Raw genomic sequence first — 13927 nt, 5'->3', positions numbered from 1 at the left:
ACCAACAACCAAATGTCAATGTGAATAGTTAGAAGACTCAGTTTACCTCTGCACTTTGAGAAACCCCAGTACTAAGCATTCCTATTTTGTTTGAAAGTACCTTTTTGTTTTGAAGGCTTCTCTATTGGATAAAAATTTCATCTCCGGAAGCCCAGATCCTGAATTTAATCTTTGCCTTTGATTTGTTACAGCTGACCGTCCCCTAATACCATAACTATTGACTGCGAAGAGGTTTAACACCTGTTTGTGGTTAGCCACTGTAGGTTTCCCAAAAGGGTATAAAGAGACTCTTAGGTTCAGTTTCTCTTTGGAGTTAGTACTTAGCACAGTGCTTTCTCCCAGGGATACGGTTCCCAGAGTCCCAGAGCCTTTGGTTCTGTGTGGTATTTAATTTATGACTGTGTGGTGGCTAAAATAATGAACCTGTCTTTTTTTCCTGATTAAAGAGTGAGTTTTCTGACTACTTGGTAGTTCTGTATTTATTTCTAAGTTATCACAAGTCATTTCTATGGTGACAGTAGGAGAAAAAAGGACTGACCACTTCCTTAAAACAGAGTCCTGTTTAAAGGAACCACCTACAGCCCAATTTTAAGGGTTTGGCATGATGTCCTGAAAGGGCTCTAAGAATTGAGTCTGACTTAAAAAAAATGAAACCTCCGACAAGACAGTGTGACCCACTGTTTTATTTAGGCATACTATTTACAAGAAGAATAAAACAGAGTAGGGGAAAATAGTATGGCTAATGGGTTTTTAAAAACCTAATTCTGGATTAGATGACAAACATCTTTTTAAAAAGCACATGTGTAAAGATCTTGAATTATTCAGCAATTGTATTAATTTTCATTATGCATCTTTAAAGTACATATTATTGTTCCCATTTTTCAGAAGTTCAGGTGTATATTTGAGCTACCAAGGCTTTCCATCATAATCTAGAATTCTTGATTCCCTGATCTCTCAGAGTGAAACAAATTGCCAACCCCCCTCCCCCCAAAAACAAAAAACTTCAGAAATAAAGCTTGGCTCTACTGAAGTCCAAGAAAGGAATAAGCTGTTGAGGAAATTTAATAAATATACAGGTAAGTTTTAAAGGTGAAATAGTATCTCCAAGTTATGAATAATGTTGGTCTGCCTCCCTTTTTCTTATGCTTTGTATCTAACTAAAAAAGTGTAACGAGATAGGTAATAGTACCGTTGTCGTCTCTTCCACATTGCCATTTCTCCATTTTAGATTTTTCAGAATGGCATTTCTAGATATATTGAGTAGATAAGTCACAATGAAGTCACTGTTGGTTCTCCTGACCAGTTCTTTCTGAAATACAGAAATAACCTGCTGTTTGGGGGCAGCTTACCTATTTCTTGTCACTGGATCTTGGCTATGCATATATTAGTATTTTTGTAAAGCATAAAACCATATTAGAGTCAGAGACTAAGACTTACTACCATGATGTGGAGAGAGCACTGGTTTTGAAGTAAAAAACTTGAATTCTAGCTTCTCACTTATCCTACTTTGTGACTTTAGGCCAAGCTTTTAACTACTCAGAGCCTTGAATTTCTAGTCTACAAAACAAGAGATTTGAACTAGATAACCTTTAAATTCCCAGTCATTTCTAGATCTTTATTACTTTATGGTTTCTATGACTAAACATCTCCTCTGACCTAGGACAGGACATAATGTATTGATGGGAGAAATTACATGGTATAGTGGAACCAGTGTAACTAGATGGAGTCAAGACACCTAGGTCAGACTACTGGCTTCTATGCTCATTAACAGTGTGACCATGTATAGGTCACTTAACCTTCCTGAGCCTGTAAAATGGGACCAAAATATCTGCTTTCTGCTTTGCAGGTTTTTTATGAATAAAGTAGTTCATAAACTTCAAAGTGCCATATTTTCATTAAGTTTTTAATAAATGTTTGTTAAACTGTTGTTAATTTAGACAGTTATGTTCAGAATGATGAGTCTGTTTTTGATAGGGGGAAAAAATATCCTCTTGGTTGACACCTGGTGGAAATTCTACTGTTCTCATAAAATACTTGGAAGGCTAGCCTAGAATTGGCATATAATAATACTTGTGTTTCTCTGCCACCTAGTGGTAAAGTTGTTGAACTTGAAAAAATGCTTGCTTTTCCAGTTTCTAGATATTAAATGCTTTTTAGTTCAATAATAACTAAATAGGCAGCTAAGTTTTAAAGGTGAAATAGTATTTCTAAGTTTAAATAATGTTAGGCTTCCTCACTCTTTTCCTTATGTTTTGCATTTAACTAAAAAAAGTGACTAAGACAAATAATAGTACTATACACCCTGAGAAAGACCTCAGTGCTTGTCTGAGTTTTACATGATTAAATGCCATTTATCAATGGCTGAATGTTTCAGAGCTTGTAGGGAAATTTCCTCTGGGAAAATACAAATATTTCTGAAAACCAAGTCGTGTAAGTCTATGGTTAAAATCAATTAAAAGAGAATCAAAGATACCATTAAGTGGTTCAGTAAACTGTCTTTAGTGTGTATTTACAGTTTATAAGCGTAAAGATTATAATTTGTTCTTTCAGTTGTGTCCAACTCTCCGCGACCCTGTTTTTTTTTTCAAATATACTTTAGTGGTTTGCCATTTTGTTCTCTGGCTCATTTTACAGAAGAAGAAATTGAGGTAAACTGTTACATGACATGCCTAGGGTCACACAACTAGTAAGTGTCTGAGGCTAGATTTGAACTCACAAAGAGGAGTCTTTCCCAATTCCTGACCTGGTACTCTATTCACTATGCCACCTATCTGTCTTCTGATTTTATACAATACCTAATATTTGGTACTTTTAAGGTTCAAGCAATTTTTTAAATGAAAAATTTTAAAAATATTTATTAATGTATTTGTTACACATTTCTTTTTAAACTGTTTATTTTGCATTTATTTTTTATTTATTTTTTAATGTATTTGTTACATATTTCTTTTTAAACTATTTTGGCTAAAGGTTTATTAATTTTGTTAACCTTTTCAAACAATAATCATTAGTTTTATAGTATTTTGTTTTCTGGTTTATTTCTCCTTTATTTTTAATTCTGTACTTATTTAGGTTTATTTGTTAGGTTTGCTAGTGTTTGGTTGTCTTTTGTTGTGAGTTTTTGTTTCTTTGTTTATAAAAAAACTTTTAGTAATGCTAAGGAAATACTAAATTACTATTTATTACTATCCCACTAATATTTTATTATCTTCTCTTTCTTGAGAAGATTTTCTCTTGCATGTTTTTCAAGTAAGAGACCTTGAATTAATTATAGGTTCACTTTTGCTTCTCTTTCCACTTATTCTCATGTCCAAAACTACAAAATCCTGTTGCTTTTTTCAGAACCTCTTTAAAATCCATGTCTACTTTTCCATTTCTTGTGAAAAAATATTTGTCCAAGGTTTGGCTGTCTTCTCTCATGATTATGGCAGTTTTTCCCTTTCAGAACTTCTTGCCCAAATTATCCACCCAGTTTAAAATGCCACAGACAAAATAGTCTTCCTTTCCTTTATTATAATCATCATGTTATCCTTCTCAAATAGCTTTACTAGGTACTATTGCCTTTTTGCATAAATTTGAGCTATTCATACTCAACACCAAGGCTTTTCCCCTGCTACACCCCTACCTACAACTCTTGGGTCATCTCCTCCTACTCAAATGCTAATTCTCTGTAGTCCTGACAAGTACATCTTTCTACCCTTTTTTTACTTTGTCCCACTGTTGCTTCTGTGTCTACCTATATGCTTCTTTCTAGCCTTAGGACAACCTAGTACATCTGTAAGTTGCTTTCTTTCCTCCTGAAAAGCCCTCCCCAGACTCACTTTTGGCCAATAAGCTGAAAAAGTAGAGGTTCCAATGAGATAGTATTTGCAAAGCACTTAACACAGTATCTGGCACATAGTAGGATGCTTATTCCCTTCCTTTCCTCTCAGGCTAGTTTACAAATCTGTATACAGTTCCAATTAGGCAAAGTAACTATTTTTTTCCTTTGTTTCTGCTCATTCAGAGTCTAATAAGGAACAAACTTAATAAATTTTATTTTAAACTGTCTTGGTAGAAATGTTTTTTTATAACCAAAGTTGAAATATTTATAAAATTATTAATAAAGAACAATGCAAGTTATTATTCATTTGTGTCTGACTCTTTGTGACCCTCAAATAGGATTTTCTTGGCAAAGATACTGAAATGATTTGCATTTTCTTCAGCTCATTTTAAGGATGAGGAACTGAAGCTAAGGGGTGTAAGTGTCTTGCCCAGGTTTTTTTTTTTTAAGTATTTATTTAGGGTTTGTTTATTTGTAAGTATCTAAGGCCAGAATTGAACTTGGGAAAATGAATCTTCCTGATGCCAGGCTCAGCAGTCCTATGCGTTGCACCACCTAGCTGGCCTAGAATTGGGAAGATCTAAGTTTAAATGTGGTCTCAGACACTAGCTCAGCAACTCTGGCCAAGTCACTGAACCTCTGCCTCAGTTTCTCATCTGTAAAATAAGGCTAATATTAGCTCCTATCTCCTGGAGTTGTCGTGAGGATGATGTAAATTGGACTGTACTTAGTACAATGCCTGACATATAGTAAGTGCTGTGTAAATAGCCATAGACTGGGATTTGGCCCCAAGTGCTCTCACTCTTCTCTCTCTTCAATTTCTCTATCCAAAGCTGCTGATTCTCTCCCCACATAATTTATTGAATCTAATCCCTCCTCTTCATTCCAATAGCCATCATCCTAGTTCAGATCTTTATCTCTTTATTTCTTATATCTGAATATGAAGTATCCATGAGGTATCCTCTCCTAAACTTGAATTTTATTTACCAAGAATTTGGGCTTATTTTAAGATGATTGCATGGACATTCCAAAAGGTTTTACTTTAGGTTGCTCTGAGTTATGTTTGGTTAGTGCCTGTCAAATAGTATATGTATGCCCTCCAAGTAAATTCATAGAAAAGGAAGAAAAAATGTTTATTTCAAAATAACATATAGGCAAACACCAGAATAAGTAGTAAAGGCTCTAAGATGTGTACATATATACTTGTCTTATTTCATCTTTTTGGCTGGGCTGGCAGAGTGGAAAGAATAGACTTTATAGTTCCATCGGAACTGGCTTTGAACATCGGCTCTACCACTTGCTGGGCCTGAACTCCTGACTTCTCTGAGCCTCCATTTCCTCCTCTGTAAAATAGGCTTCACCATCTTCACTAAGCCTTTGTGGAGGAAATGCTTTGCTAACCTCAAAACGCTAAAGAAATGTAAATTACTTATTTTATGTAATGAAGATATATATATGTACATACATACATATATATACACATACATACATACATATATATATAATCTTCTTCAAAAGTCGCCTTAGGTGAAACATAGGAAGACTTCCTGGGGCAGAATGGGAAAGATGAGAACAGTTTGTTCCAATGGCCGCTAAGACATCAAAGCAGGTACTGTGGAGTGCTTGGAGCTTGGTCAGATATTTAAGACTCTAAGGTCATCCGCTGCATCCCCAACCATTGCTAGTTGTCCTGACTTTTGTACTGCCACTGGATATGGATGACTCTGGAAGAGAAAGTGAGGCTGATGACTTTGTGCAACTCTGCCTTACTTAAATCCAATTCATGAGCAAGTCAAGACATGGCCCAATTGATGTCACTGGTCCCCTTAGAAAGAAAGGATGAACAACAATTGCTAGCCCTACCTTTCAGCTGGTCTTATGGCTAGATTTTTCATGACTCCACCTATCCACATTTATCTGCCAACCCAAGATAACTAACTAGTGCAGATTTAAAAAGTGACAGGTAATTAATAGGAAGAGATGGTAGGTATTAGGCAGTGCAGGAATTTATTTGTTTCCTCTGTCCTCCCTTCTTGTGACCTAATTCACATCCTTTAAGACATTTGTGGATACAAAAACTATATACCAATAGAGCTAATATAAATTGAGAAGTAAAGGAACATCAACTTAAACATGGTGTTTCATCTATTCATTTCCTCATATTTTAGACATTTGCTTAGAGAGAAGATGGGAACAAACTACAAGATGGCTAAATCAATGGAGATGGAGAGTTTGATTGTGGCACTGACTTTGTTTCTAGGACTAAAAAGAAATAGGACTTTATTTAGAGAATTAAAAAATCATAATGTTCTATTGCTTTTTATCTTGTTTTTTTATGTGAATCTGTATTTTTGTCTCTGAGACTATCTACTATGTGTAGAGTCTTGTAAACATTTTAACTTCAGTCAGATTGTAGAGAGAGTGTGAGTAGAAGGGCCCTAAGTGGTACAACAACAAAATTTTATTTTAAATTTAAACACAAAAAAAGAGAGCATTTCCATACAAACAGCAGAACAGAAAAAGGATATTCTGCAAAACCATGATTTTTTCATGCCATCTGCTTTTCTTTTAAAAAGTATATAACAAATTCAACCTATTACTTTTAAAAGTATCCAGCTTCTATAAGCTTCCTTCTGAACTTTCTCATTCTTTTCTGTGCGTTAAAAAATGTTGCAGTGACTTTTTTTTATATTAATTTTACTAATCCTTCCCCCAATTAAAAACTGAAAGGAAAAAAAAACCCTTATAATAAATAAACACATCCAAGCAAAATAAACCCATATGGTGACCATGTCCAAAAAAGGAATATCTCTTCATTTTATATCCATCCCTTTCTGTCAGGGTGTGGGTTACTGAGACTAACTTTCCTCTCAACACCCAACCCTCCCTGGACCACATCACATGTTTCCCTCAAAAAACCAAGTCAACAAGCTCTTATTAAGCACTTATTATTTGTCTGGAACATAAGATCTGGGGATGCCCAGAAAGGCAAAAACAACACAAAAAATCAAGTCTCTATTCTCAAGAAGCTCACACTCTAAAGGGGAAAACAGTATGTAAATAACTATATACAGAAGAATTTTACAGGATAAACTGGAGATAATCTCAGAGGCAATGTATTAAGATTAAGGAAGTTTGGGAAGGACATCTTTTAGAAGGTAATACTTTAGTTGATACTAGAAGGAAGCTGGTGAATCCATATTGTGGAGATGAAGAGGAAGAGAGTTCCTGAGATGAGGTGAGAAAAGAGTTTCAGTTATGGGGACACCGAACATGCCAGAGTTGGGAGAGAGGGTGACATATTTGGGAAGTAGCAAGGAAGCAAGTGTTACAGGATCATAGATTACATGGTGTGGAGTAAGGTGTAAGAAGACTGGAAAAGTAGGAAGGGACCAGATTATAAAGGGCTTTTATATCCAAACAATTTTATATTTGCTTCTGGAAGTAATAGGGGGTTGATGGAATTGGGGAATTATATGGTGAGACTTGTGCTTTGGGAAGATCAATTAAAAATATATACATATATATATTTTTCCCCATTATATGTAATAAATTTCCACACAAGTTTTCCTAAATTATATGATTGAACTTACCTCCCTGCCTCCCTTCCTTTCCCCCTCTCAGTCCTGGTAGACAATTTGATCTGGGTTCTGTATGCATTATCATGCAAAACATTTTTCTATGTTGTTCATTTTTGTAAGTGAGTAATTTGATAAAACCAAAACCCCCAAACATATACCCAACTAGGGAAAAACCGTGTGCTTTCATCTGTATTCCATCATCTGCATTCCTACTCCAACAGTTCTCTCTGGAGGTGGATAGTATTCTTTGTCAAAAGTCCTTCAGAATTGTCCTGGGTCACTGAATTGCAATTAGTAGCAAAGCCTATCACAGTTGATCATTGCACAATATTGCTATTATATATGTACAATGTTTTTCCTGGTTCTGCTTATTTCACTCTGCATCAGGCCATAAAGGCCTTTCTAGCTCCTTCTGAAATCATCCTGTCCATCATTCCTTACAGCACAATAGTTTTTTCCATCACTATCATACCCCAATTTGTTCAGTCATTCCCCAATTGAAGGACATCCCCTCAGTTTCCAATTTCTTGCCACAAAAAGAGCAGCTATAAATATTTTTGTACAAATAGATCTTTTCCCCTCTTTTTAAAATCTCTCCAGTATACAGACCTAATAGGGGTATTGATAAATCAAAGGGTATGCATTGTTTAATAACCCTTTGGGTATAATTCCAAATCACTCTCCAGAATGGATGAATCCATTCACAACTCTACCAGCAATGCATTAATGTCCCAACTTTGCTACATTCTCTCCAACTTTTATTGCTTTCCTTTACTGTCATATTGGCCAATCTGGTGGACATGAGGTGGTACCTCAGAGTTGTTTTAATTTGAATTTCTCTAATCAAGAGAAATTTAGAATATTTTTTCATATGATTATCGATAACTTTGATTTCTTCATCTGAAAACTGCTTATTCATATTCTTTGACCATTTGTCAATTGGGGAATGACATATTCTTATGAATTTTATTTAGTTCTTTATATATTTGAGAAGTTAGACTTTCATCAAGGAAATTTGTTATAAAGTTGCCCCCCCCCAAGTTTGGTGTTTCCCTTCTAATCTTGGTTACATTAGTTTTGTTTATTTAAGACCCTTTTAATTTAATATAATCCAAATTATTCATTTTACATTTTGTAATGTTCTATATCTGTTTGGTCTTAAATTCTTCCCTTCTCCATAGATCCAACAGGTAAAGTATTATGTTTTCCCCTAATTTACTTATAATATCACCCTTTATGTCTAAATTATATATCCATTTTGATGTTATCTTAATATAGGGTGTGAGATACTGATCTAAACCTAATTTTTGACATACTGTTTTCCATTTTACCCAACAGGGTTTATCAAATAGTTTTTATCTTCTAAATACTTTCTGTGTTATTGCTTTGTAGATTTTCTTCCCTCCTCATTTTTTTTTTGTCTTTCATTCAGTATCAAATCCTGCAGAAGGTAGTGAGAATATAGTGGAAATTTCCCCAAGTCCCTGATTGTGTGGTACATTTCTACCTTTTGCTCTTCCTGTAATCATTTTCTTTCTTCTTTGCCATGGAGTCTCCTCTCTTGATCCATTTCTTCTCACCTTCTGGATGCCAGTTGTCCCTAGTTTTTCCAGTTCTCTTCTTTTAAAACAGAGATGCTATCCATGGAGGTACAACACTCTCAGAAGAAGATGGAATCCAGTGATTCTTAAATTATTGTTCTTTGACCTATTTTCTAGGGAAGTTATTATTGATCTTTTATTTTTTCCTCTTTTGATCTTTTTATTTTATTCTAATATTTCTTGCTATCTCATGGAATCTTTGATTTCTGTTAGTCATTTTCTTTTTTTTTTTTTCGAAGAGCCCATGTCTTGGATAAGTTTACTCCTTTCAGTTCTTAGCTACTTATTTTTCTAATTCTTTCCTCCAGAGTTTTTATTTCATTTTTCATCTCTTGCTTCATTTCTGGTATTTATGTAATCCTTATAAAATATCCATTTTTTCTTTAGGTCTTTGTAATTGTTATAAAACAATTTTTTGTAGAATCTCCAGATTTGCAATAATTTTTGTAATTATTTGGTATTTTCATTTATTTACTTATGCCTAGCCAGAGCCAGGGTCTGCTTCTTGCTGTCTCTTTGAGTATTATGGTCAGCCTTGCTTTGTCTCACCCTTAGTCTCTTAGGTTCTTGCCACCCAGGCAACTAATACTTTTAAGGCATTAGTTTTCAGAGAAGGTACCAATCTGCCCTAATAGAGGAAATTTATTATTGGGAGTTGGGTGCAATGACAAAATCATAAGGAAGTCAAGGTATGTATGCATGTGAATTGTATATTTAGGCCATCTGTATATTTGTTTCCTTTTTTTTTTTTAATTAGGAACTAGAAAATCATCAACAAGCCCAAATATTTACAGATATAAAGAAGGCCAGAAAATAGGGATTACACATGAAGCCATGAATTAAATTTCATATACAGATACATAAATAGTTCTTTTATGTATATAGTTCTTTTTAGTGTACGCTTTAATAATATTAGCTCATTATTTACATAGTGCTTACTAGGATTCAGGTACTGTCAATTACTATACATTTATTACCTCATTTGATCATCACAACCACCACTTTATTCTGGTGGTACCAACATTGTTGTGTTTGTCTGTGTCCTTCTTTGAACCCTTTCCCTGGGCTCAGGGTCTCCTCTGTGCATTTTTTAAGTGTTTAATGGCGACACTTTTCTTTCTTTTCTGGCTCTTGTTTTAAATCACTGTCTGTTCATTGTCTTTTACAGCAGAGGTTTTAACCTTGGAGTCCATGAATTAAAAAAAAATTATAATTGTATTTCAGTATAATTGTTTTATTTGTAATCCTTTGCATTTTATTTTTAAACATTTAGAAATATTTTTCTGTGAAGGGGTACATAGGCTTCTTCAGATTGCCTGTAGAGTCTGTGACACACACACACAAATGCCAAGAACCCCACCCTGATTCAATAGACATTTTTTTAGGTAAATTATAATCCATTAAAGAAATGCTTCAATGGAAATTTGATTCAGCAAACATTTATTAAGTACTTACTGTGTTTAAAGTACTACATGAAGTATTGGAGATGAAAAGACATACAAAAAAGAAAAAGTCTACTTTTAAGACACTCTCATTTTACTGGGGTAGGATACAGTAAGTAGAAGGGAGAAGAGAGAAAGAGAAAGAGAAAGAGGAAGAGGAAGAGGAGGAAGGAGAAGACTAAGAAGATGATGATAGTGATTAAGTAGAGTAAATTCTCTGTTCATCATATCTATCTATCTGTCTATAACTTCCTACCTATCTTTACTTCCCTACCTGCTTATCAGAACTGACCTTTAAAGAAAGGTAAAAATTCTGGTAGGGAAGGTAAGGGCAGCTAGGTGGCACAGTGGATAGAGTGCCAGGTATGGAGTCAGGAAGACTCATCTTCCTGTGTTCAAATTTGGCCTTTGACATTCACTAATTGTGTAGCCCTGGGCAAGTCACTTAACCCTATTTGCCTCAGTTTCCCCATCTGTAAAATGAGCCGGAAAAGGAAATGGCTAACCACTTCAGTATCTTTGTCAAGAAAACCCTAAATGGGGTCATGAAAAGTAGAATGTGACTGAAAATGACTGAACTTTTATCGAAGAATCAAGGATGATACCATGTTTGTGAGCCTGACTGATTAGAGAGGGGGTCAGCCAACCAATCACTCTATGTATGGCAGACAATTTAGACAAGGTAAAGCAACAAGGCATATTGAGGGAGAGACAGGAACTAGTGTGTGCCATACAAATCAAATCACTGCAACTATCTTTAACGATCATCTCCTTTCTGACTCTAATGTGGGCAGTCCAGGACCTAGAACCCCAAAGCCTTGGAAATAACAATGCTTCCAGCCCTCAGTTATAATCCTGGGGAAAAAAGCCTTGTGAAGATGTAGGCTGGTCACAATTTCCTCTATTAGTGCAGATTGTCACCTTCTCTGAAAACTAATGCCTTAAAAGTATTAGTTGCCTGGATTAGTTAGCCTTGATAAGGAATAAAGTCATTTCATCATGTGAGAGACAGAAAGCATTTGAGTGGTAGGAGATGAGAAAGAGAAATGAGGGAGTTCATACCTGTATTCTTGTTATATTATGACCAAATGAAATATTTTTTGCAAAATTGAAAAACTTCGGTTATTTGAGGCTTCAGAGGCCAACCAGTTGAAATTATATCTGAAAGAAATCATGGGAATTAAGTGCATTCATAACAAATTGATGCATTTTCTAGGGTACTTAGAATAATTTTTTCTCATGGTTGAATTATAAGTCTTGAACATTTTTTACTATTCCTATTTTCATTCCTCTGGTATATTATAGTTGAATGTATATATTTTCTTTTCAATTATAAATAAACCCATTCTTGTGGTCTGTGGTCTAAAAAATGAAAATGAAAATGAAAAAAATTTGTGTGAATTTATGTCTGCTCATTGATGAAATGAATTGATCCCAATGGGGCAGTGGGTGAGAGAGAGGCACAAGAGTGACATTTTATAAGGTCAAGGGAAAGAGAATATGTCTGAACTTTTGAAGATCTTCATCAATGTTCTGTGATTTCTGATGCAGACACACCCAAGAGAATATAGTCAGTACTTAATAAATAAATGCTTGTTGATTGATAATCATCCAACTCATTGATATTCTTCGTGCCAAAGAATATGCAATTTGCTGCATAGCCCAGAAGAGATGTCCTTGGGGACATATAAAACATAGAGGAACACAGACACAAGTAGCTAGGGAAAGTTTCACATCAAATGTCAACAAATTTACTATGCTACTCTGTCACAGAGAAGTCATAAGGTCTTTGATTTAGATTTATATAAGAGATTTTAGATATCATTTCAGTCCAAATCCTTGTTTTTTTGTTTATTTTTTTTAACAGATAAGTGAATTTTACTCTAAAGACTTGTCCAAAGTGACTTCAGTAACAGTGCTAAGATTTGAAGTGGGTCCTCTTATTATAAATCCTCCCTCTCTTTCTCCTGGCTTCCTTCTCCCTTTTTCTAAAAAAAGTTAACTCTGAAACCACCATCTAACAGATCATCCCATTGGGACTGTTGCTTCTTGTTGACAGCTTAAATCAGAGTAGTGACCTTGTTTGGGCTATTGCAGCAACTGCTACCTTATTTTTCTCACAGATTCCAAAGAGATCTTATCTCCTTGATTGCAATAACCACATGCATTCCTACTCATTTCTTGAGAGTGTAGCCTCAAGGTCAAAACATATGTTATATCAGCATATATGTGACTAAGTTTGCTGGCATGCATTAATTGTTTTGTATGAGATATACTGATATATACTAGCTGAATCACCTCTTTGCCTTTCACATATACACACACATACTATATATATAGATATATATGTGCATATTATATAGATAGATAGATATAGACTATATGTATCTATAAGTAGAATATATATGTATATATATATACATATATATATCTCCTTACTCTAGCTGAAAGCATTTGAACTGGTAATAAAAGCTAGAAGGATGAAGCACTAGATTCCAGTATTCTGGAAACAGGGACCAAGCTATATATGCTGAGGAATATTTGGAGTCATAAGAACTGTAACTAAGGTAGGATGACTAGAGCTTGGCTCAGGACACCAATGTGTAGAATATGTGAACATTTAAAATATCAGTTCTTGAACATTTAAAAGTTTGTTGGCTTTACAGGTGGATTACATATTCACTCCTTCAGCAGCATAGGAATAATTTAGTTTAGGTCCTACTTAGTAAGAATAATTAATTAAAATAGGACACTATCAGATGATGCATATTATTACTAAAACACTTATCTGTGAACCACTATAGCAATTTCCCCTCTTGCTTTACTGAATATGCTCTAATTCTTATATTATTTTCTTTTCTTCCTTGTATCATTTTAAAATTATGATTTATGAAACTGATCTGAGGACATTTATCCTGGATATCCTAATCGCATCAAAATAACTAATTATGGCTAATTATGTTACTTTATCTCAACTGGGTCCTCTCCATAGCAAGACAATATTTGTTTATTCCTCTCTACTTGAGTTCTTTTTTAAAACATTCAACTTTTTTTTAGTTAGAAAATTCTTTTTTCTCTTCTAAATGATCCTTTATCCCACCCTCCAGAATGACTGTTCCAAACTCTGTCCCCTAAGCTCCCAAAGAACCCTTTCCCTTCACCCTCTGCTGAGATTCTCACCTTCAGCAAGAATATCAGAGCTCTCAGCTGCCTGCTTTCTCATTTCACAACCTTTTCTTCTCATCTCACAATTAGACATTAGCTTAATACTATTTCCTCCTCTGTTCCAATCTCATCTCTTTTCTTGCTAAGTCAAATCCATGACTTTTTCTCTTTCTGTCTTTTCTAACAGATTCCTCTTCTCTGAGCCCTACTCTAAATCATTTCTTCTCTCTTCATAATCTTCATTCTTTCCCTAACTACTTGTCTTATTCCTGCTTCCTTTAAACACACACACACACACACACACACACACACACACAC

Source organism: Gracilinanus agilis, chromosome 1 (genome assembly GCF_016433145.1).
Source record: "Gracilinanus agilis isolate LMUSP501 chromosome 1, AgileGrace, whole genome shotgun sequence".
Classification (NCBI taxonomy): domain Eukaryota; kingdom Metazoa; phylum Chordata; class Mammalia; order Didelphimorphia; family Didelphidae; genus Gracilinanus; species Gracilinanus agilis.
The sequence above is the reverse complement of the archived record's forward strand: the minus strand, read 5'-3'. Positions refer to the sequence as shown.